Source organism: Sus scrofa, chromosome 1, assembly GCF_054392235.1.
Source record: "Sus scrofa isolate SSC_HxYL_T2T_F1_AM1 chromosome 1, Sscrofa_HxYL_maternal_Yorkshire_Landrace_v2.0, whole genome shotgun sequence".
NCBI classification, from domain to species: domain Eukaryota; kingdom Metazoa; phylum Chordata; class Mammalia; order Artiodactyla; family Suidae; genus Sus; species Sus scrofa.
Genome location: NC_139383.1, coordinates 15,098,179 through 15,121,242, shown reverse-complemented (window position 1 = coordinate 15,121,242; position 23,064 = coordinate 15,098,179).

The following is a 23,064-nucleotide window of genomic DNA, read 5'->3' as shown; positions in this document are numbered from 1 at the left end:
CCCATCTTTGCTGGAGAAATATCGGGCCATCCATTTGTTTCAGGTCAACAATATAAAAAGATCAGTATAGACCAGGGCTCAGCAAACTATTTCTGTAAATGTAGCTTTTGCAAGCCACATACTCGTTGGCGTGTTCTTTGTTCTTATTACAACTCTTAGGAATGTAATTACCATTCTGAGCTCTCGGTCTGTTCAAAAACAGGTCGCAGGCCACAGTGGGCCAACCCTGATATGGGCCACCCAGATGAAAAAGTTTATCTGTAGTTGGAGTTTCAAAGAAAATGTTACCAAGGATGACAGTGTGCGGTAAATAGGAAAATGGAAATATTTAAAATGTGATGCATAATAATAACTAGGAATAATCTGATTTGAGCATCTTAGGGCCAACATTTTTAGCAAAATCTTTAAATATGAAATGCTTACTATTTAGATATTCGAATGTTACTTTTAGCCCGGGGCGGGGGGAAGAGACCTTTCACTTGGCTTTGCTTATATCAAATGGGAATTTTAGGAGTTCCCGTCGTGGCGCAGTGGTTAACGAATCCGACTAGGAACCATGAGGTTGTGGGTTCGGTCCCTGCCCTTGCTCAGTGGGTTAACGATCCGGCGTTGCCGTGAGCTGTGGTGTAGGTTGCAGACGAGGCTCGGATCCTGCGTTGCTGTGGCTCTGGCGTAGGCCGGTGGCTACAGCTCCGATTCGACCCCTAGCCTGGGAACCTCCATATGCCGTGGGTGCGGCCCAAAGAAATAGCAAAAAGACAAAAAAAAAAAAAAAAAAAAAATCAAATGGGAATTTTACTTTCCTGTTTTCTTTCTTTCTTTCTTTCTTTTTTTTTTTTTTTTTTTTTTTGTCTTTTGTCTTTTGTCTTTTTGAGGGCTGCACACATGGAGGTTTCCAGGCTAGAGGTCTAATCAGAGCTGCAGCTGCGGGCCATAGCAACGCCAGATCTGAGCGACCTACACTGAAGCTCACAGCAACGCTGGATCCTTAACCCACTGAGTGAGGCCAGGGATCAAACCTGCAAACTCATGGTTCCTACTCGGATTCGTTTCCACTGCACCACAATGGGACCTCCCTCCTGTTTTCAAATCTTTTTGTCATTTTCAAAGAGAAAAATGTTGTTTCTCACTCTAATTTCCTCTGTAATAGACCGAATTGAGTAGATATCGGACTGTGTTTCATCAGAATTTCTTAGTTCAAAGCAGAAAACCTGAAAGCCCAACAGTCGCAAGGAGATGTGGGTTCTAACCAGACAATTACCGGCCTTGTGAACTTGAGTGAGAAACTTGATCTCTTAGGGTCTCAGCTTCTCTCTCAAGAGTGTGTGAGGGTCAGATTAAATCATATGCAAAAGGCCTTTCAGAATGGTAAACGCTCGCATACACTCAAAATGATTTCCAAAAGGCTGTTCAAACCTAAAGGAAATATTCATCAATTTTCATCCATATATCCATTCTTTAACAAAGACGTACGAAGACTTATGCCACAATTGCACTGGCAGGAATACGGAGTTGGCCCTGCCCTTAGAGGGTTTATAGCCTCAGGAATGATTGCAATCATGGCTCAAAGAGAAAGGAAGGCAGTGCTGGGGCCGAATACCTGGTTCTATTGATTTTTTTTTTTTTTTTCCTTTTTCAGGGCCACACCTGGGGCATATGGAAGTTCCCAGGCTAGGGGTCGAATCAGAGCTGCAGCTGCCGGCCTAAACCACAGCCACAGTAACAAGGGATCTGGGCTGTCTGCAACTTACACCACAGTTCACTGCTACACCAGATCCTTAACCCACTGATCAAGGCCAGGGATTGAACCTGCACCCTCATGGATTCTAGTTGAGATTGTAACCTACTGAGCCACATCAGGAACTCCAAATACGTGGTTTTAGATGTTGTGTTTTCCTTTAGGGATTTTGAATCTTCTTCCATTAAATAAGGTCAAAACATATCCATAACATTGGCATAGAGTGCCTAGTGAGTGGCTAGTAACATATTTAATATGCAACATTCAAAAGATACAAAAGAATCTGCAGTCAGAATGCACTGTGGGGAGAGAGAGGAGGGTAGACTGGGAGTTTGGGGTTAGTAGATGCAAACTATTACATTTAGAGTGGATAAACAAGGAGTTCCCATTGTGATGCAGTGGCAACGAATCCAACTAGTATCCATGAGGATTCGGGTTTGATCCCTGGCCTTGATCAGTGGGTCAGAGATCTGGCATTGCTGTGAGCTGTGGTGTAGGTTGCAGATGCGGCTCAGATCCCAAGTTGCTGTGGCTGTGGTGTAGACCCACAGCTGCAGCTCCTATTGGACCCCTAGCCTGGGAACTTCCATGTGCGGGCACAGACCTAAAAAGCCGGAAAAAAAAAAAAAAGGAAAAGAAAAAGAAAAAGAATGGATAAGCAATGAGGTCCTAGAATACAACACCACAGTGAACTGTGTCTAATCTCTTGGGCTGAAACATGATGAGAGATAATATGAGAAAAAGAATGTATGTATGGGAATTCCCGTCGTGGCACAGTGGTTAACGAATCCAACTAGGAACCATGAGGTTGCTGGTTCGATCGATCCCTGGCCTTGCTCAGTGGGCTAAGGATCCCGAGTTGCCGTGAGCTGCAGTGTAGGCTGGCGGCTACAGCTCCAATTAGACCCCTAGCCTGGGAACCTCTATATGCTGCAGGTGTAGCCCTAGAAAAGGCAAACAAAAAAAAAAGATTGTATGTATGACTGGGTCACTTTGCTGTACAGCAGAAATTAGCACAATGTTGTAAATCAACTATAATTTAATTAAAAAGATACAAAAGAATCTGCAGTCAAAATGCACTGTTCTGGGTCACTGCAGTCAAAATTCACTATTAATTTCTTTTTTTTTTTTTTTCTTTTTAGGACTGCGCCCATGGCATATAGAAGTTCCCAGGCTAGGGGTTGAATTGGAACTACAGCTGCCAGCTACACCACAGCCACAGCAACACAGGCTCCAAGCTGCATCTCTGTGACCTACATCATAGCTCACGGCAATGCCGGATCCTTAACCCACTGAATGAGGCCAGGGATTGAACCCACATTCTCATGGATCCTAGTTCATTAACTGCTGAGCCACAAAGGGAATTCCAACATTCACAATTCAAAGAGGGTGCACCGCCCCCCCCCCCAATTCCTGTCCACCTGGAACCTCTGTCTGTGACCTTTTTTATTTTTTCTTTAGGGCCACACCCACGAATTATGGAAGTTCCCAGGCTAGGGATCTAATTGGAGCTGTGGCTGCCAGCCCACACCACAGCCACAGCAATGCTAGATCCGAGCCGTATTTGTGACCTACACCAAAGCTCATGGTAAAGCCAGATCCTTAACCCACTTAGCAAGGCCAAAGATCAAAACGCACATCCTCATGGACATTAGTTGGGTTCATAACTTGCTGAGCCACAACGGGAACTCCTCTTGGTGACCTTATTTGGAAGTAAGCTCTTTGCAGATATAACTAAGTTAGGGTGGGGCTATACTGATGAGGGTGGTATCTCATCCAATATGACTGGTGTCTTTATAAGAAGAGGGAAGCTTGGGAGTTCCCATTGTGGCTCAGTGGTTAATGAATCTGACTAGAAACCATGAGGTTGAGGGTTCGATCCCTGGCCTTGCTCAGTGGGTTAAGGATCTGGCGTTGCCATGAGCTGTGGTGTAGGTTGCAGACGCAGCTTAGATCCCGTGTAGCTGTGGCTCTGGCTTAGGCCGGTGGCTGCAGCTCCGATTCCACCCCTAGCCTGAGAACCTCCATATGCTGCGGGAGCGGCCCAAGAAATGGCAAAAAGACAAAAAAAAAAAAAAAAAAAGAAGAAGAGAGAAGTTTGGACACAGACACACAGGGAGAACACCACATGACAACGAAGGCAAAGACTGGGTTGTGTGATGCATCTGCAGGCCCAGGAGAGGCCAGCAACCAGAGCTGGGAAGAGGAAGAGAAGGATCTTCCCTTAAAACCTTCAGGGAGCTGCTGGCCCTCCTGACGTGCTGATTGCCAGAGGCCAGAAAGCTGAAATCCAGGTATGGCAGGTCACACTCTCTCCGAAGGCTCTTGGGGAGACTCCTCGTCCAGCTTCTGTGCTGCCCACCATCCTCCCTCTTCCTTGGCTTAGTGGTAATTCCAGTCTCTGCCTTTGCTGTCACGTGATGCTCTCCCTGTGTGTCTGTCTCTCTCTTCTCCTTCTTATAAGGAACCGCACTCCTCCGGTATGACATCATCTCAACCAGTTATAGCAACAACCACCCTATTTCCAAATAAGGGTACATTCTGCGGCTGCAGGAAGGAATGACTTCGGAGGTGACACTCTTTAACCCAGTACAGGTGGCCACTATCACATGGAAGGAAAAAAGTAGACTGTGTAGCATGAGAACCAGTGTCAACACGGGACAGTGGGGAGCTCCCCCATGGAAGGGGAGGAAGGAGGATGTGGAGCCCACCCAGAGACCTGAAGAGGGGTGGTCAGAGAGCTGGGAGGAGAGACGGAGAGGCGGTGTTCCAGAAACCAGGAATGCCGACGGACGTGGAAGAGCTGACTTCAGTGAGAGCAGGTTCTGTCAAATGATGGGGCCAGACACCCGACTACAGCGGGTGGAAGAGCAAGTGAAAGGTCTTCTAGGGAGTTCCCACTGTAATTTATTGAGTCAAGAACTCGGCTAGTATCCATGAGGACACAGGTTCGATGCCTGGCTTTGCTCAGTGGGTTAAGGATACGGTGTTGCTGTAGCTGCCACAGGTTTCGGCTCTAAAAAGCAAAACACATACACACACACACACACACAAATAAATAAGTGGTATTCTAGTTCCACATGTGTATGTGGGGTTGATATCCTGTCATGTGTTTTTTATGAAATTGTTTCCATAATCTGGTGCTAAATGTGCTTGCAAGGGAGGGTTTCAGGGCTGTCCAGGGTGTTTCTCTGGCTGGAAGGTCAAGTGAAACCTGGTACCTCCTCTTCCCTGCACCTCCTGCCCAGAGAGCAATCTGGACTCTTAATACCTTGGGTATCACAAACACCAGGCCTATAAATGTGACCGAGGCAGAAAATGCTAGAGGCAAGAAAAAGTGCACTTGATCAAGCCTTTGATGTGATAGGCGGAACTTCTACCCCTGAGCTACCCATGTGACTTAGGAAGTATTGAATCAAGCTCCCTTAATTCTGTACTTATGTGCAAAAAAAAAAAAAAAAAATTTTTTTTTTTGCAATTTACATAACACATACTGAATTTTCACATCTTATTAGAATCTCAACACACATTTATTAATTCCTAGTATTATCTTCATATTAAAGTTGAAAAATGGAAGCGCCACAAATTATGTTACATTGCCCCAAATCAAATGTCAGACTGATGGGGAAACTGCGATAAGAGCCTAGGTCCTGATCTGGTGTTGCTGCAGCTGTGGCGTAGGTCGCCCCTGTGGCTTAGACCCTGGCCCAGGAAATCCATATACTGTGGGGAAACCAAAAACGACAAAAAAAAAAAAAAAAAAAAAAAAGAGAGAGAGAGAGAGCGAGCTGAGGTCTTCCAACTCAACCTGCATTCTTGAAATAGCCAGGGTTGTTCAGTGGTAGCTCCGGGATCGTGGGTAAAGCAGCGCAGAGTCCCAGCTCCATCCCTGAACCGAAGGCCTCCCCTCCCCCGCCCTCCTCCTTTCCTTCTTTTCATGGAACTGGTATTTAAGGAGTGGCTGTCACATGCCAGCCCTGTGGAAGCTGGAGACACAGTGGTGGGCAAGCCGGGCCTATTTATCCCGCCTCGGGGATGTCAGGACGCCCGAAGATGGGCAGGAAGCCAATAACTAGAGCACTGCGTGCTCGGGATGGCCACCAGGTGAGCACAGGGGACCAAGAGGACACCCAGGCAGTGCAGCCAACCCAGACCTGGATGGGCAGACAGGGCTTCCATGAGAAGTAACATCTGGGCTGAAGGGTAAACAGGGAAGTGGGACAGCCTTAGACAAACACACACACACACACACACACACACACACACACACACACACCCCCTCAGGAGGAGCAGGCAGAATCCCCATGAATTCCTCACCAGCCTCTTCCTCTGGCAGCGCCTCTCCTGGGCACGGGTCCCACCAGCCCTCGCTTAACCAGGATGCTTTCGGAGAAGCAGAGGCCCAGGTCTGCAGTACCTGTTCGACTCCAATTTAATCCTCACCTCTCGCTGATGAGAAGGGCCCCCACCTTGTTCAGAGCTGTATCCTCAAGGCCCAGCAGGGGGCCTGGCAGAGATGGCACTCAAATCCCCTGCAGGGGGGATGAATCAGACTCGCGCCCGCTCCCCGAACAACTGGCCGCTCTGCTGAGGGAGGACCAGAGCCTGGGGTAGGAAGAAGCTCCCGCATCACAAGGATCTTTTTTTGGTTTGTTTTATTTTGTTTGCTTTGGCTGCGCCCACGGCATAGAAAAGTTCCCAGGCCAGGGACTGAACCTGAGCCACAGCAGCAACCCAAGCCTCTATGGTAACAATGCCAAATCCATAACCCACTGTGCCACGAGGGAACCCCACATCACAGTCAGAAATCCACTCTGCAAATGCTCAGGGTTATCTGTCCTTGGTCACCTGCCCTCTCACCTGGCACTTGGTGAATATGCCTCCCAAACTGGAAAGTTCCTCCCTAGCTGGAGAGATTCAGGTTGAATTAAACCCAATCCACAGTAAATGGGGCCACTTGGGCAAAGTCCACTCAAACAGCCATACTTCCTACTGTGCTCACTCACTAAATGGAGCTCCTGCTGTCAAAATTGTTCTGGCCCTGTGCATGGAAGAAACGTACATGAAGCACTGCTACAAGGGACTCCTTTTTTTTTTTTTTTTTTTTTTTTTTTTTTCTTTGTAGGGCCATACCTGTGGTATGTGGAAGTTCCCAGTCTAGGGGTTGAATCGGAGCCAGAGATGGGGTCCACGCCACAGCTGCAGCAGTACGGGATCTGGGCTACCTCTGTGACCTACACTGCAGCTTGCGGCAATGCTGAATCCTTAACCCACTGATCAAGGCCAGGGATCAAACCCACATCCTCACAGACACTGTCAGGCTCTGAACCTGTTGAGCCACAATGGAAACTCCTCAACCAGTCACTCTTGATGGACAGTTGGAAGCAGGTGATATCAAGGGCCCCCCAAAGTATTTTTAATCGAGGTTCTCTTAATCTTTGGAAAAATCTTACACGAAGAGGGCCCTCTTCCTCGCATTGCTCATCCCACGATGCCCAGCCTCTCCTGCTGTATTTTATTTATTTTGTCCCAAGTTGAGTGCCGAAATTTCTCTGGTGGGGACGAAACTTGACAGTGGCTGTTGTCCAAGCCCAAAGCTGTTTCCAGCTGGCCCCAACCCTCCAGCTGCTTCTCTGCAACAGCCGGACAGAGATGGGGCGTGACCCACACACTGCACTGAGGTTTCCTAACAACCCTGACTGTCCCTGTCACACGTCTGGGACTCTGCCATAAGCATCCCCAGTGAGAGACGTAGCACCTGGACCATTCCATCTATTGGTGGTAAATTGTGTTTTGTTTTGTTTTGTTTCTTCGACTGTGCCCACAGCACACGGATGTTCCCAGGGTTGGGATTGAACTTGCGCCACACAGCAACCCCAGCCACAGCAGTGACAACACTGGATCCTTAACCTGCCACAAAGGAATTCCAATTGGTAGTAATATTTACTGAGCACTTACTCTGTGCTGGGCATGGTTATTCATCTCCATCTTACCGATGCAGAAACTGAAGCATGGAGAGTGTAACTTGTCTGGAAGATGCAGGATGCAGCCCTGACCGCCCTCGGCACCAGAGGCTCTGTGCTTCGCTGCAGTGAGATGGCTTTTGTCCAAGTCTTACCTTTTTTGTTGTTGTGGCCATTCTATTTAGCCAACATGCAAAAGAATGTTTCACACTCGAAAGATGTCTCAAGTGACTGCGTTAACTGTCTTTAGTCTGGAAATGAAAGCTGGAGAAATTCTAATTGAGATAGAGGCTGCACAGAAATTCCTCCTTTAAAAGGCAAATGTGTTTAGGAGTTCCTGCTGTGGCTCAGTAAGTTAAGAAACTGACATGAGGATGTGGGTTCAATTCCTGGCCTCGCTCAGTGGGTTAAGGACCCGGTGTTGCTGTGGCTGTGGTGTAGGCCGGCAGCTGCAGCTCCAATTTGACCCATAGCCTGGGAACTCCAATTTGAACCCATATACCGCAGGTGCGACCCTAAAAAGCACACACACACACCCCGCCAAAAAAAGTACATGTGTTTAGAGGAGTGACTTTGCCTGGAGAGGGAGCTGGGTGAGGACAGGGACCCTCTTTACCTGTGCGCCCAGCACGCATCAGCATACCTGGCAGTATGTGCCCAAGTTGAAAATGAATTTGCAGGACTAATATACAGTCTTATGTACTTGGTTTTCTGAGACAAACTTTGGTTGAGGGGTTATCTGGGCCTCCTACTAAACAAGGTAGGCCCTAAATGTAGTCAAGAGCAAAGTCTAGTCTCTGCCGCAGAGGCAGCGCCAGCCACGGTGGGGTATGGAGAGCACCGCACCACGGGAGCACGTGGTGGGCACCCTCGCCCACTCTTGCATGGGGGGAGCAGGTGGTCTGGGAAGGTTTCACAAGGAGGTAGCATTTGCCCAGAGGCTGGAAGGAGGAGACTCTGCTGTGTGAAGATGGCAGAAAGCAGCAAGATCAAGGCCCCGCAGGTAAAACTGAGAGGCAGAGTGAGGAATTTCGAGCAGCACAGGGGCCTGGGGTCCTTCGTAGTAGGGAATGCTGGGGTCCCTGGAGGGGCGTCTTCAGAGGATGCAGGAGGGGTGAAGGAGGGCCCAGATCACAGAGGGCTTGTATGCATCAGCTTGGCCAGGTCTCACCTATTTCTCAGAATAATTATTAGTCAGGTCCCCCTCTAAAACTAAAATATCCCAATTTGGACAAACAATTATATGATATGACAGACATCCTTGTTACATAATATAGACGAAGGGTTTAGCCTTTATCCACCCAGGTGCATCGGAAATGAAGAGAAGAGGACAGACTTGAGAAACATTCAGGTGTGAAGTTCCCTGGTGGCCCATTAGGACCCTCACTGCTGTGGCACGGGTTCGACCCGTGAGTCTGGGAAGTTTTGCATGCCTCGTGCACAGCCATAACATGAACCGGAAAAAAAAAAAAAAAAAGAAAGAAACATAAAGATGATAAAATAAATAGGATTTCAGTTAGATCTGGGGGAGGGGAGAACGAGGCAGCCAGCCGAGGCCACGTGGAGCTGATGCCCTGCTGTCAGGGGGTCTCCAGCACCAATCACTTGGGTGCTACTTCATTTTAATAAATGCAGATGCACCTTAACCCAGACCCCCTTAGTCGGAGTCTCCAGAAAACTTTAGGGTTAACAAGCTGCCTGGATGGTTTTGGTTTTGTTTTTGCTTTTTTAATTTATTTTATTGAAGCAGAGTTGATTTGCACTGCCGTGTTCGTTTCTGGTATACAGCAAAGTGGGTTCATTTTTTTACATATGCATACGTATTCTTTTTCCTATTCTTTGCCCAGGCAGTTTTCCTGCAGCTGAAGTATGGAAGCCTTGAGGGAAGGGGGAAGGGGAGCTGGTGGGCTCCGGGGAGGTGACTGTGCTGGGTATCCGGGCAGAAGTGGACCTGAGCCTCGGAGGGCTTGGAGAGCTCGTAAAGTAAAAGCCATAAAGAACTAAACACCACCTGCACAAGGCACCTCGGCTGCCCTCACACTGCTTGTCTCGCCCTGAGCAGGGGAGGACAACAGGAAGAAGGAAAGCAGGGACAGCCAGGGAGCATAGGGCCAGGAAGTGAAAAGCCAGGAGTGTCACCTGATGCAGGATGTCCCCTCACATTCCTGTCGGTCCCGGGCCTTCTGCATCCTGTACAGGCCAGGCACAGACACCTGGCCGCTGCCCATCCTCTGCCCTCTGAGAGCCTGAGACCGAGCTGCACATAGGGCCCATGCCTCTGGGTTCCTCTAAAGGCTCATTTTGAGGCGAGAGCAGGATTTAGGAAAAAAGAAAAAGTAAAGCCAAACTCAGAATGACAGGCAGACCTCTGGGAGACTGCGGGTTCAGTTCCAGACCACGGCAATAAGCAAATGTTACAGCAAAGGGAATTCTTTTCTTGTCCCGGTGCATGTACGAGTTATATTACACTGTACTGTCATCTATTAAGTGTGCACTAACATCATGTCTAAAACACAATGGACATGCCTTCCTGAAAAAATACTTTATTCCCCGCAAATGCGAAACCAACATCTGAGCCTTCCATGAATCATAATGGTTACCCCAAAGATCGCTGGTCACAGATCACCATGACACATGTAATAATTATGAAAAAGGGTGAAATATTGTGAGAATGACCAGCTTGTGACTCAGAGACACAAAGGGAGCAAATGCCGTCGGGAAAGTAGACTTGCTCAAATGGGCTTGCTGGAGATCTTCAATGAGCACAAAATGCAAGAAAGCAAAGCTCAGTAAGGTGAGGGGTGTATGTGTGTGTCGGGGTGGGGGGGTGCTCCTTGGGCAAGAAGGTCAGCCTGACTGTGAGGCAGCAGCCTGGGAACAACCCCTCCTGCAGGCGGAGCCCATTTGAGGAAGAGCTGGCTTCCTCCCTGGCGGGTCAGCAGGAAGAAGGCAGTTGCTGGCAGGTGCCTTTTCTGTACACTAACACTTGGCCTCAGATCACGTTCGGCTGGAGCCTGTGGCTGCTTTCACTGCTTTGGGCTCCCCGCCCCCCCCTTCTCCAACCAAAGTCTCCATCTCTCCTCAAAGGCAGAGCTCAAAGGGCCGCGAGGGTCCTGTCCTCATTCTTATCTACCAGACTTTTTTTTTTTTTTTTTTTTGCCTTTTTTCCATTTCTTGGGCCGCTCCTATGGCATATGGAGGTTCCCAGGCTAGGGGTCGAATCGGAGCTGTAGCCACCGGCCTACACCAGCGCCACAGCAATTCGGGATCCGAACTGCGTCTGTGACCTGCACCGCAGCTCACGGCAACGCCGGATCCTTAACCCACTGAGCAAGGCCAGGGATCGAACCTGCAACCTCATGGTTCCTAGTCAGATTCATTAACCACTGAGCCACGATGGGAACTCCTTATCTGCCAGACTTTTAATACTGTCTTAGGACACCACTTGTGGTTTGTGTTCAGTTGATGGCTCCCGGGGAGCAGCCTGCATTTCTCAGCAGCCTAGGAGCTGGAAACCTTCTTCCCTGCTTCTTGTCTGGGTAGTTTTGCTCCTCACTCAATTGAACAGGTAGATGTGAGAACAAATTCCAAAATTCCCCAACTGTCTTTCTCAGAGCAGGAGTACTGTCCTATGTTCCTGGCTCCGTGATCAATAGGGTGGGAGAGAAATGATATTCCCATCCATCTCTTGGAGATTTTTTTTTTTTTTTTTTTTTGCTTGCTTTTTAGGGCCACACCCACAGCATACGGAAATTCCCAGACTACAGGTCAAATTAGGGCTGCAAATGCCAGGCACAGCCACAGCCACAGCCACGCAGGATCCGAGCCGAGTCTGCAAACTACACTGCAGCTCATGGCAATGCCAGATCCCCAATCCACGGAGCAAGGCCAGGGGTCCAACCCGTATCCTCATGGATACTAGTCGGATTCATTACCACCGAGCCACAACGGGAACTTCTCTCTTGGAGATTTTCAGTGGCATGAAAAGGCTCTGGGAGGTGCTGCCGTTGTCTAATTTAGCGTCTTTTGCTTATTAGATTACTCCTGACACTAACGGCCAACTTCTGACCTCCCAGGAGCGAGAGCTCTCCTGGTGTTGGATTAACCTCTTCCCAGACCCACCTCCCTAAATCCATCCCCCACATGGCAAAATAACCCTCCTCACTCCCACCCCCACCCCCATTCGCGTGGCTGATGACAAATTTCAGGCTTTTTTTCTCCCCCGAGATGAAATGTCTTTCATTACTGATTATTAGTATTGTTTTTATTACAGATACTTTTCACTATTATTATTAGAAAGTACCTATTAATTACAGACAACATAGAAAAGCAAAAGAACCTAAAACACCCACTCTCTCACAGAAAGCCACTGCTGACAATCCCTTCCAGATTTTTCTATGTGTACATATACGTAATACATGTGCTTAGGTATTTTTTTAAGGAGCTCACACCATGATGTATTTTTACACAAGTAAATTGGTAACATCTTTTCAAATCAGTAAACACATTTCTATAATATTATTTTAATGGCTGCATAGGACTCTTTTGTATGGTCGCCCCATAATTTATTTAATTGATCCCTATGATGAGACATTCAGATTGTTTCCAACTTTCCTTTATTCCAAACAGCCCTGTGATCAACTTATTTAGGGTTAAATCCTTGCATGTTTTCTATTAATTCCTTGGGATGGACTCCCAGGAGTAGAATCATAAAGTTCCTTTTACGTGGGGCTGGCATCACCAGTGGACATCAAGAAGGGCCAGGTCCAAGGATTAGTAATGGGCAGGATTTCCCACTCACCTCTCAGGTACTCAAAAGCCCCATGAGGATTCTAACTCGTTTTCTGTGGCCACTGCAAACTTGGTGGCTTAATGCAACAGAAATGTATTCTCTCAGTTCTAGAGGCCAGAAATCCAAAATCAAGGCCAGGCTCCCTCTGAAGACTAAGGGAGAATCTGTTCCCTGTCTTTCCCAGCTTCTGGGGGGTCAGGCATTCCTTGGCTTGCAGCCACATCACTTTCTGCCTCTGTCTTCACGTGACTTTCTCCTCCTCAATCTGTGCCTGTGTCTCCTTTTCTGTCTCTTATAAGGACAGTTGTCATTGGTTTAGGGCCCACCAGATCATCCAGGATGATCTAAGCACCAGAGTCTTTTTTTTAGCCAAGCTCACAGCACATGAAAATTCACTGGGCCAGAATTGACCCTAGCCTGAGCTGAATCCATGGCAATGCTGGATCCTTAACCCACTGCACCACCAGGGAACTCCCTCCAGATTCTTAATTACATTTGCTAAGATGCTTTTTTCCAAATAAATTCAGGGAGCTCCCTGGTGATACAGTTGGTTAGGGACCCAGTGTTTTCTCTGCTATGGCATGGGTTCAATCCCTGGCCCCAGAACTTTCACATATCGCAGGCACAGCCAAAAAGAAAAAAAGTTCACATCACAGGTTCCAGGGGTTAAGGCAAGGGCTTATTTTGGTGGGTGGGGGCAGGGGGGGGAGCTGCCATTCAACCCACTGCAGTGTTCTCCCAAATGGTAAGGAGTGGTTTTCAAATTGGAATACTCACCCACACACACACACACACACACACCCACACACACACACACACACATTAGCGGTGGACTATTAAAACGCCATCTTATATAGGACCCCAACGTGTAAAGTGATGAGGTCAAGCTGTGTGGCTGAGGTAGGCAGCAGGATGGCCACGGTGCAGGGCACACCCGGGATCAAGAACACCGTGGATTGTAAGGATTCACAAACTCAAGCTCTTGCTGTCTCTTTAAGGCGGTCAGAGGAGGGAGCACCAAGTCTTCCTTGCATCTCTGGGGGAGCACTTCACACCCTCCCTCTCTGGATCTGGGTCTCAGCCTACACTGGCCCTGCCTGCTTCCCCGCAGGACAAGTCAGGCACCCAGAGAAGCTCTGCACATCATCAGCCACCCTTGTGCAAGAATCACAAGGAGGTCCTGATTTACAGTTTTTTGAAAAGCAAGCCATTCCCTATCTCAGCAAAAGTCCTCAAAGGACATTCCTGAGATTCAGTGGGAGGAAAAATGAGTTGCTTTATGAGCTCTTTCAGCATGTTTCTGAACTGTTAAATGTTACAATATGCTGCAGTGTTACAACCTTATCTATAAACTGGGCCTCAGTGTCAAACACAGGCTGTTCCTCAACTCAGAAATGATCTGGTTGCTGAAGTTCATTTGCAGGTGAGTTATTTGCAGCTCAGAATGCCTTCTTCCATCTCTCTGGGCCCGAGCTACCAAAGCTTGTTGAATCATACTGTAAACAGTACAGAACTCTAGTAGCTCCCTGACCTTGACTCTGGGCCTTACAGGTCTCCAAACTCGGCCTTACTGGGCCTGAAAGCCCGGCTGGAAGGGGAGGGAAAAACTTGCCAAGGGGTCTCCCAGGGGTTCTGCAGCCACAGCAATGACTGGGGAGGCAGCAAGGACCGGAGCATCTGGGAATGAGAGTGTTACCACGGGGGTGTCTGCAGAGGGCCACAGATAGCCAAACGTCCAGACATAAGCCTGTATGGCAGGCCTACCAGACTCTTGCTATCTGACCAATAAGGATTCAGAGATGAATGGCCATGGGCTTCGGAAAGTAGGCTAAATACCCAGAGCTGTGGTCCCAATACCACAGACTGAGTGGCTTAAAACAGCAGAGTTTTATTCTCTTACAGTTCTCAAGGCTAGAAGTTTGAGATCAAGGTCTTGGCAGAACCACACTCTCCCCTAGCTTCTCACTGTTGCCTGATACCCTTGACCTTCTTTGGCAGTCTCTGCCTCCGTTGTCAGTGGCCTTCTTCCCTCTAAGCATCTGTGTCTTCACACGGCATGCTCCTTATCTGCCTCTGTATGTCTTCTTATGTCTTCGTAAGTCATAAAGTCATTGGAATCATTTGATCCTGGTTCACCCTAATGACCTCATCTTGATTTGATAACAGCTGCAAAGAGCCTGTTTTCAAATAATGTCGCAGTCACAGGTACCAGGAGTTAAGACTTTAACACACCTTTTTGGGGGGACATAATTCAACCCATGCCAGAAGGCCTGTCATCTATCATCCTACCCATAAAAATTTCATCTACAATGGCCATGAAGCATAGCCAGGAAGCCTCAGTTTAAATATTGCCAACGACAGACAGGCAGTCCATTCTGTGTTCACGTTGCCCCAGTCATGAACAGCCTTATTCTTCAATGTGATCCAAAGTCTGTCTGTCTAGACTCTCACCCATTTTTCCCCTCTAGGGCAACGCCCATGGAATATGGATGTTTCCAGGCTAGGGGTCAAATTGCAGCTGCAGCTACTGGCCTATACCACAGCCACAGCCAGGACAGATCTGAGCTGTATCTGTGATCTAGGCGGCAGCTTGAGGCAATGCCAGATAATTACCACACTGAGCTAGGCCAGGGATCGAGCCCACATCCTCCTGGATGCTATGTCGGGTTCTTAACCCACTGAGCCACAAAAGGAATTCCTAGACTTCCACCTATTGATTCTGGTTTTCCCATATGAGTCTACATAGGATATATCTAATCGTTCTTGACAAAATCCTTTTACATGTATGAAAGTCTGCCAGTCAGCCTCCAAATATTTTCTTTTTCCTTTTATCTTTTTTTTGGGGGGGAGCTGTACCCACAGAATTCCCCAGGCCAGGGATCGAACCCACACCACAGCAGATACCCAAGCCACAGCAGTGACAACATTGAGTCCTTTACCACCAGGCCACTGGGGAACTCCTCCAAATATTTTCTGAGGCTACATCCTCCAGATCTTCATCTAACATGTTTTAGGCCTCTTGTAGGATAACAGCCATAGACATCCTTACCTGGTCATTGGTCTAGGCCTATTTTTTCTTCCTTTTTTTTTTTTTTTTTTTTTAGGGCCACACTGCAGCATATGGGAGTTTCCAGGCCAGGGGTCATATCGGAGCTGCAGCTGCCAGCCTATACCACAGTCACGGCAATGCCAGATCTGAGCAGCATCTGTGACCTATACCACAGCTCATGGCAATGCCAGATCATTAACCCACTGAGGGAGGCCAGGAGTTGCACCTGCATCCTCATGGATACAAGTTGGATTTTTAACCTACTGGGCCACAACAGGAACTCGGGTTTAGTCTCATTCTTTTCATTTATTTATTTGTTTGTTTGTTTATATTTATTGCTTTTTAGGGCCGCATCTGAGGCATATGGAAGTTCCCAGGCTAGGGGTCAAATCAGAGCTACAGTCGCCAGCGTATACCACAGCCACAGCAACACGGGATCCGAGCCTCATCTGTGACCTATACACAGCTGACGGCAACGCCAGACCCTTAACCCACCGAATGAGGCCAGGGATTGAACCCACATCCTCATGGATACTAGTCAGATTCGTTTCCATTGCGCCATGACGGGAGCTTGCCTAGGCCTGTTCTCAAGACTAGGCTCTCATGACCGAAAACACGAAACAAGTGTGGTCTGACAGGTAGAGGAGTGGGTGAGCTCATGTGTCTCCCAGGATCTGAGGACTACGCCTCTACCGAAACCCATTTATGTTGAGATTGCCGTGGTGTCCTGGTTGCTTTGGGCTTGTGTGCTCGTTTGCTTTGCGGAGAGCCGTAGAGCTTAGTGACTCAGATCAAGTTTGCAGTCAGCCAAACTCCGAGCTTTTTTCTACCAATTAAAGCTCATCTTCCTTTTATTACTGCACTGTTTCCTTTTGAACAACCTGCATTGTTGACTCTTTTTTTTTTCTTTTTGTCTTTTGTCCTTTTAGGGCCATACCCGTGGCCTATGGAGGTTCCCAGGCAAGGGGTCTAATGGGAGCTGTAGCTGCTGGCTTACGCCAGAGCCATAGCAACGCTGGATCCAAGCTGCATCTGCGACCTACACCACAGCTCACGGCAACACCAGATCCTTAAGCCACTGAGCGAGGCCAGGGATCGAACCTGCAACCTCACGGTTCCTAGTCGGATTTGTTTCCGCTGTGCCACAACAGGAACTCCTTGATTCTTATTAACGTTCCTCTTCTTGCTCCCATTTCTTCAATGCAACCCATTTAGGTTCTTGGGCATCTTGGTGTGTCATTCGTGCCTTAGTCATCCAACCCAACTCTGGGTCCTCTGCCTTCCAGCAAGGAAAGAGAAGGAGGAAAGGCAACTAATACTGATGCTCTTTACTAAGACCCTACTAAGCTAGACTAGGCAGTTGTTTCTAACTTTTGTGTTGACGTCAACACACAGAGACAAGCACACAAATATAAATGTACCGTGCGATGAATTATCATGAAGCAAATGCCTGTGAAACCAGCCATGTCAAGAAAGAGACCATTAAGCTGGGAATGTTTTAACAAGCATTTTTCTCTTTGAATCCTCAGCCTACTTGGTAATTATTATTAAACCTGGTTTACAGATGATAAAAGAGACTCAGAAAGGTGAAGCAGCCTGTCAGGCAGCCCACAGCTGGGAAGTAGTGAAGCGCAGAATGACCTCAAGCTCGGGTTTCCCACTGCTGATGCTGGACTTGAAGAGCCAGAGATGTGGCCGCCTACCCAGAGGAGGCGGGCAGAAGGGAGTGGGCCAAGCAGTCAAGGCAGAAGAGCAGGATGGGGAGAACAGCAAGATGAGGAAGCAGAAGTGCAAGATGTTGGGGAAGTGAAATCACAGCTTTTGAAAAGAAGAGCCAGGAGTTCCCATTGTAGCTCAAGGGGTTAAGAATCCAACTGGCATCCATGAGGATGTGGGTTAGATCCTGGCCTTACTGAGTGAGTTAAAGGATCTGACATTGCCACGAGCTGCTATGTAGGTCTCAGATGTGGCTTGGGTCTGGTGTTACTGTGGCTGTGGCATAAGCCCCAGCTGCAGCTCCCATTCAACCCCTAGTCCAGGGACTTCCATGTGCCACAGGTGCAGCCATACATACATAAATAAATAAAAAGAGCCAACTGGCGTTCCCTGGTGTGGCAGCAGATTAATGATCCAGTGTTGTCACTGCTTTGGCTCAGCTCACTGCTATGAGGAGGGTTTTATCCCTGGCCCAGGAACTTCCACATGCTGCAGGTGCAGCCAAAATAATAAATAAATAAGGAAACAAGTAAATAAAAGAAAAGCCCATTATCCATTGCAACCAGAGCACGGGAAGGGAGGTGAGAAGAGGTGATGGTGCTGGAGAGTTGGGTGGGGTCACTTGAATACAAGACCGTGGAGTTAGGAGTTGATAACCAAACAGCACAACCACCATGAGCTTTCAGACAAGCCTGGCAGAGGTTCTGAAGCGTGATTCCAAAAGCTAAGTGTGGAAATAAATCTAAATCACCAATCTGGTTGTGTTATTTTCCTGTTCAGAGCTGTCCGGAATGTCCTCTCTCATCTTCCCTCTCTGTCTGGTAAACTTGGTCTTGATCCTTAATTCAGCATCACTTCCCCTGTGCAGCTTTCGAGACCTTCCGAGAGTGAGTTGACCAGTCCCATTTTGGGGTCCTGGGGGTACTTCCTCTTCTTCCAGTTAGAGCACCTGTCTCATGAACAGAAAGTGGATTATCTTTCTCATTAAGAGCTCTCATGAGAGGAGAATTACGTTTCATTCATCTTTGTACTTCTGCTGATTGGCAAAGTGTCTGGAAAAGATAGACATTAAGGAGTTTCCATCGTGGTTCAGTGGTAACACACCCGACTAGCATCCATGAGGATGCTGGTTTGATCCCTGGCCTCGCTCAGTGGGTTAAGGATCCAGTGTTGCCATGAGCTATGGTGCAGGTCGCAGACGTGGCTTGGATCTGATGTTGCTGTGGCTGTGGTGTAGGCCAGCAGCTATAGCTCTGATTTGACCCCTAGCCTGGGAACTTCCATGTGCCCCAGGTGCAACCCTACAAAGCAAAAAGAAAAGAAAAGAAAAGAAAAGAAAAGAAAAGAAAAGAAAAGGAAAGGAAAGGAAAGGAAAGAAAAGGAAAGGAAAGAAAAGGAAGGAAGAAAGAAAGAAAGAAAGAAAGAAAGAAAGAAAGAAAGAAAGAAAGAAAGAAAGAAAGAAAGGAAGGAAGGAAGGAAGGAAGGAAGGAAGGAAGGAAGGAAGGAAGGAAACAACGAAATCTCCAGGAATAAGACCTCAGATCTGAATCCACTTAGTGTTCCCTCAGGTGGTTCTGACATGCAGCCATGTTTGGGAGCCACTGACATAGGCGGTACCAAGGATAATATTCTGGTGACACACGGAGGCAAGGCTGAGGGGCAAGAGTTGTCTAGACCCTAGACGTGGTCTTCAAGGAAAATGGTAGCATGAAGGAGGGCGCCCCGGAGAAGGCAGAGGGTTGAGTTGCTTTTGCACAAGCTGGGTATGAGGCGCCCACTCGCATCCAGATGAACATGTCCTTTGAGCAACTGGGAGTCGGTGTCATGCTCTCTAGAACTATCTGGTGCTTATGACCTTGGGAATCTGACCTTTTGTAGGAAAAAGATCCTGCTCCCATAATCACTGGGGGGGCAGGGAGGGTGGAGGGCGGGGTAGGGGGGTAACACTTGCTGTTACTTTCTTTAAGTGATTTAGCCAAACAATCAGTACCGGTAATCTAGAGGGAAGGTAATTACATTTGATGTGTTTGCTAGAGTACTGGAAAGAATTACTATTTGCATAGTGGCTTATTTCTCACAGTTAAATGAATGCTCTAAAAGAAATTAAAGGAAGGATATCTTTGCTAAAATATGGACTTTCAAAATTCACTCTTTTTTAAATTTTATTTTTTTTTTTAGGGCTGCATCCATGGCACATGGAGACTCCCAGGCTAGGGGTCGAATCAGAGCTATAGCTGCCAGCCTACACTACAGCCACTGCAATCTCGGCGGGATCTGAGCCGAGTCTGTGATTTACACTAGAGCTCACAGCAACGCCGGATCCTTAACCCACTGAGAGGGATCAAACCTGCGTCCTTATGGATGCTAGTCAGATTCATTAACCGCTGAGCCATGACAGGAACTCCCAAAATTCACTTTTAAACACAGTGAATGTTTCTGATTGACTTGAAATTCTGTTTTTACAAATAAATCCTGGATCCACAAATGGTTCTTAGGACCCCACCCACTCTCCCCAAAGGACAAAAACCATGTATGCAAAAACATCTGACCCAGTCAATTTTCAAGTTAATGTGAAATTAGTATTTGAATTCACATTTAGTAAATGTAACAGGTCATTGTCTTGGGGGCATAGGTATAAACCTGATTTACTGAATGACATGACATAAAGAACATAGTAATTTTACTGGTGACTATGAACCAGGCTGGGAACCCATCTGGATAATTTACATAAAAATTGGATTTTCCTTTCCTGAATTATCTTTTTATAGTGGACATCTGCACTATTGCCTGTTCAGTTCTGTGTTCCATTTGTCGACATCTATGTGGCTACTACAGGAGCTACCTTGCTTTTGTTTGTTTGTTTGTTTGTTTTGTCTTTTGTCTTTTTAGGCCCACACCCGCAGCATATGGAGGTTCCCAGGCTAGGGGTCCAATCGGAGCTGTAGTTGCTGGCCTACGCCAGAGCCACAGCAATGAGGGATCCGAGCTGCGTCTGCAACCTACACCACAGCTCATGGCAACACCGGATCCTTAACCTACTGAGAGATGCCAGGGATCAAACCCACAACCTCATGGTTCCTAGTCAGATTGGTTTCCACTTCGCCACGACAGGAACTCCCAAGAGCTGCCTTGCTTTGGGGAACTCCATCCCACTGGCCAAATTCCTTGGTCCATGGCTAGACACCCTTGACCCCATGCACTGCTGGCTATCTCCTGCAGGCTGTCTGCCCCTGAGACCCAAGGACCCCTGAAGGCAGTTCTTTCTAGTGCTAGAAAGTTTAAGGGTAAAACTGGGAAACAGACAGCATCCACGTTACCTACCACTAGGAGAAATCCTTTCCACAGAGAGGATGAAGCCCAAAGAAGAGAATAAAAGACAACCTGTCACTCTGGCCCCTTGTTCCAGCAGCTTCTGAGGCCAAAGAAGAACCCTGGCCACTCATAGTCTGATTGGTTCATTCTTCTTTCAGTCTATAATCCAAAAATTCCTTTCAGCCTGATCTAAAGGAAGATGGGTTTCCAATCTCTTGAAATCAAGAATACTAAGAGTAATAATGCACTATTTCATACATGTTCACTCTCAACTCAAGCTCTAACGTCCCTTAGAAACAAGCAGCCATAGAAGGAGTTGTCGAGATGAAATGGTCTCTGCTATGGGCTGAACTGTGTTCTCCAAAAGATATGAAGCCTAACCCCCAGTACCTTAAAATTTGACCTTCTTTGGAAATAAGGTCTTAAAGACGTCATCATGAGAGTAAAAGTGAGGTCATACTGGAGTAAAAGTAAAAATAACTATTTTTAATATTCATTTATTTTTTTCATTTTTGACCGCACAGCATGCAGCAGCTTCATGTGGGATCAAAGTTCCCACACCAGGGATCAAACCTAGGCCACATGGAGTTCCAGTTGTGGCACATAGAAATGAATCTGACTAGCATCCATGAAGACACATTGCTGTGGCTGAGGCCATCAGCTGTCACTATGATTTCACCCCTAGCCTGGGAACTTCCATAAGCCGAGGGTTAAGCCCTAAAAGGCAAAAAAGCCAAAAAACAAAAAGCACCCCAGGAGGTCCCATCGTGGCTCAGTGGTTAACGAATCCGATTAGGAACCATGAAGTTCGATCCCAAGCCTTGCTTAGCGGGCTAAGGATCCAGCGTTGCCATGAGCTGTGGTATAAGTTGCAGACGCAGCTCGGATCTGGCATTGCTGTGGCTGTGGTGTAGGCCGGCGGCTACAGCTCTGATTAGACCCCTAGCCTGGGAATCTCCATATGCTGAGGGTGCGGCCCTAAAAAGGCAAAAAACAAAAAAACACTCCAGGCCACAGTGGTGAAAGTACCACGTCCTAACCACTAGACCACTGGGGAACTCCCTAGGTCCTTAATCTAATATAATTAGTGTGTATATAAGAAGAGGCGCCGAGACATAGATACAACAGGAGAAGGTGGCCATGTGACAGCAGAGGCAGAGGGCAGAGCCAGGCATCCACAAGCCAAGGATTGCAGGTCCACCCAAGAAGAGAGAGGAGAGCAAGAACGGAGTCTCCTGTGCAGGTTTCCAAGGGAGCAGAGCCAAAATTGGGATTTCAGATCTCTAAGCTCCATCACTATGAAAAAGTAAATTTCGTTATTCAACGCCTTCCAATTTGTGTTACTTTGTTTAGTGGCCCTGGGAAAATAATAGTCTGCAAGATAATTTCTATCTAGAATTGCACTGTTTCAGTGCTACTGGGATGTTGAAAAGGGGGGAAAGTATCAAGCTCTGTCGTTTCCTACGCTCGGGAAATGAAGGGCTAAGTCAGCGGGGCTGGAGGGATCAGCAAGGGGAAAGCCAGACTGTGGGATTCTAGACTTTTCCTCTTCCTGGTAGATGTCAAGTCGTGGTTGTGGCTGGCGGGGTACTTCAAACAGTACCTGACACGGAGCAGACCCTCCAAAGAGGTCATTCTCCTAGTTATATATTATACCAGGAACAGAAGAAATACATTTGAAAGAGGTTGGCTAGAAGCTTTAGCGCCAACCCCACCCCCACTCCAGCCCCATGGTGCGCGGTCCCCTCCTTTTCTGGATTTTTGGTGGAAGTTTCAGGATGCTAAGGCTCTTTTTTTTTTTTTTTTTTTTGTCTTTTGTCCTTTTAGGGCCGTACCAGTGGCATATGGAGGTTCCCAGGCTAGGGGTTGAATTGGAGCTGCAGCCACCGGCCTACGCTAGAGCCACAGCAATGCCAGATCCAGCCAACATCTGTGACCTACACCACAGCTTGTGGCAACCCCGGATCCTTAACCCACTGAGTGAGGCCAGGGATCAAACCCACAATCTCATGGTTCCTAGTCAGATTCGTTTCCGGGCGCCACCATGGAAACTCCAAGGCCTCCTCTTAAAGAAATATTTATTCCGGATGTCTTGCTTTACCCCAAAACACAAATCCTTCTTGGTTTTTTCTGTGCTATCTCAATGAGAGGAAAGCCTCGTTGGCAATAAATAAATACAATCATCTTTGGCCTCTACAACGGCCACCCCTCCCCCCAAAGGGGACAATTCCTCACACGTTTTCCAGTCTTTTTTTTTTTTTTTTTTTTTTTTTTTTTAACGTTTTCCGGTCTTTAGAGACAGGTGAGTGTGATCACAAGTACATTTTCACACAAATACAAGGTGAGAGTACAGTGGTTTATTTGTCCTGTGAGCAAATCTTCAAATTCATGCCTTTCCACTCACTTTAATATAAGAAGTCAATTGTATTTATGCAAGATAAATCTATGTGTTTCGGGAAACTGTAAAACATTCATGCTAATGGAAAGGGAGCAT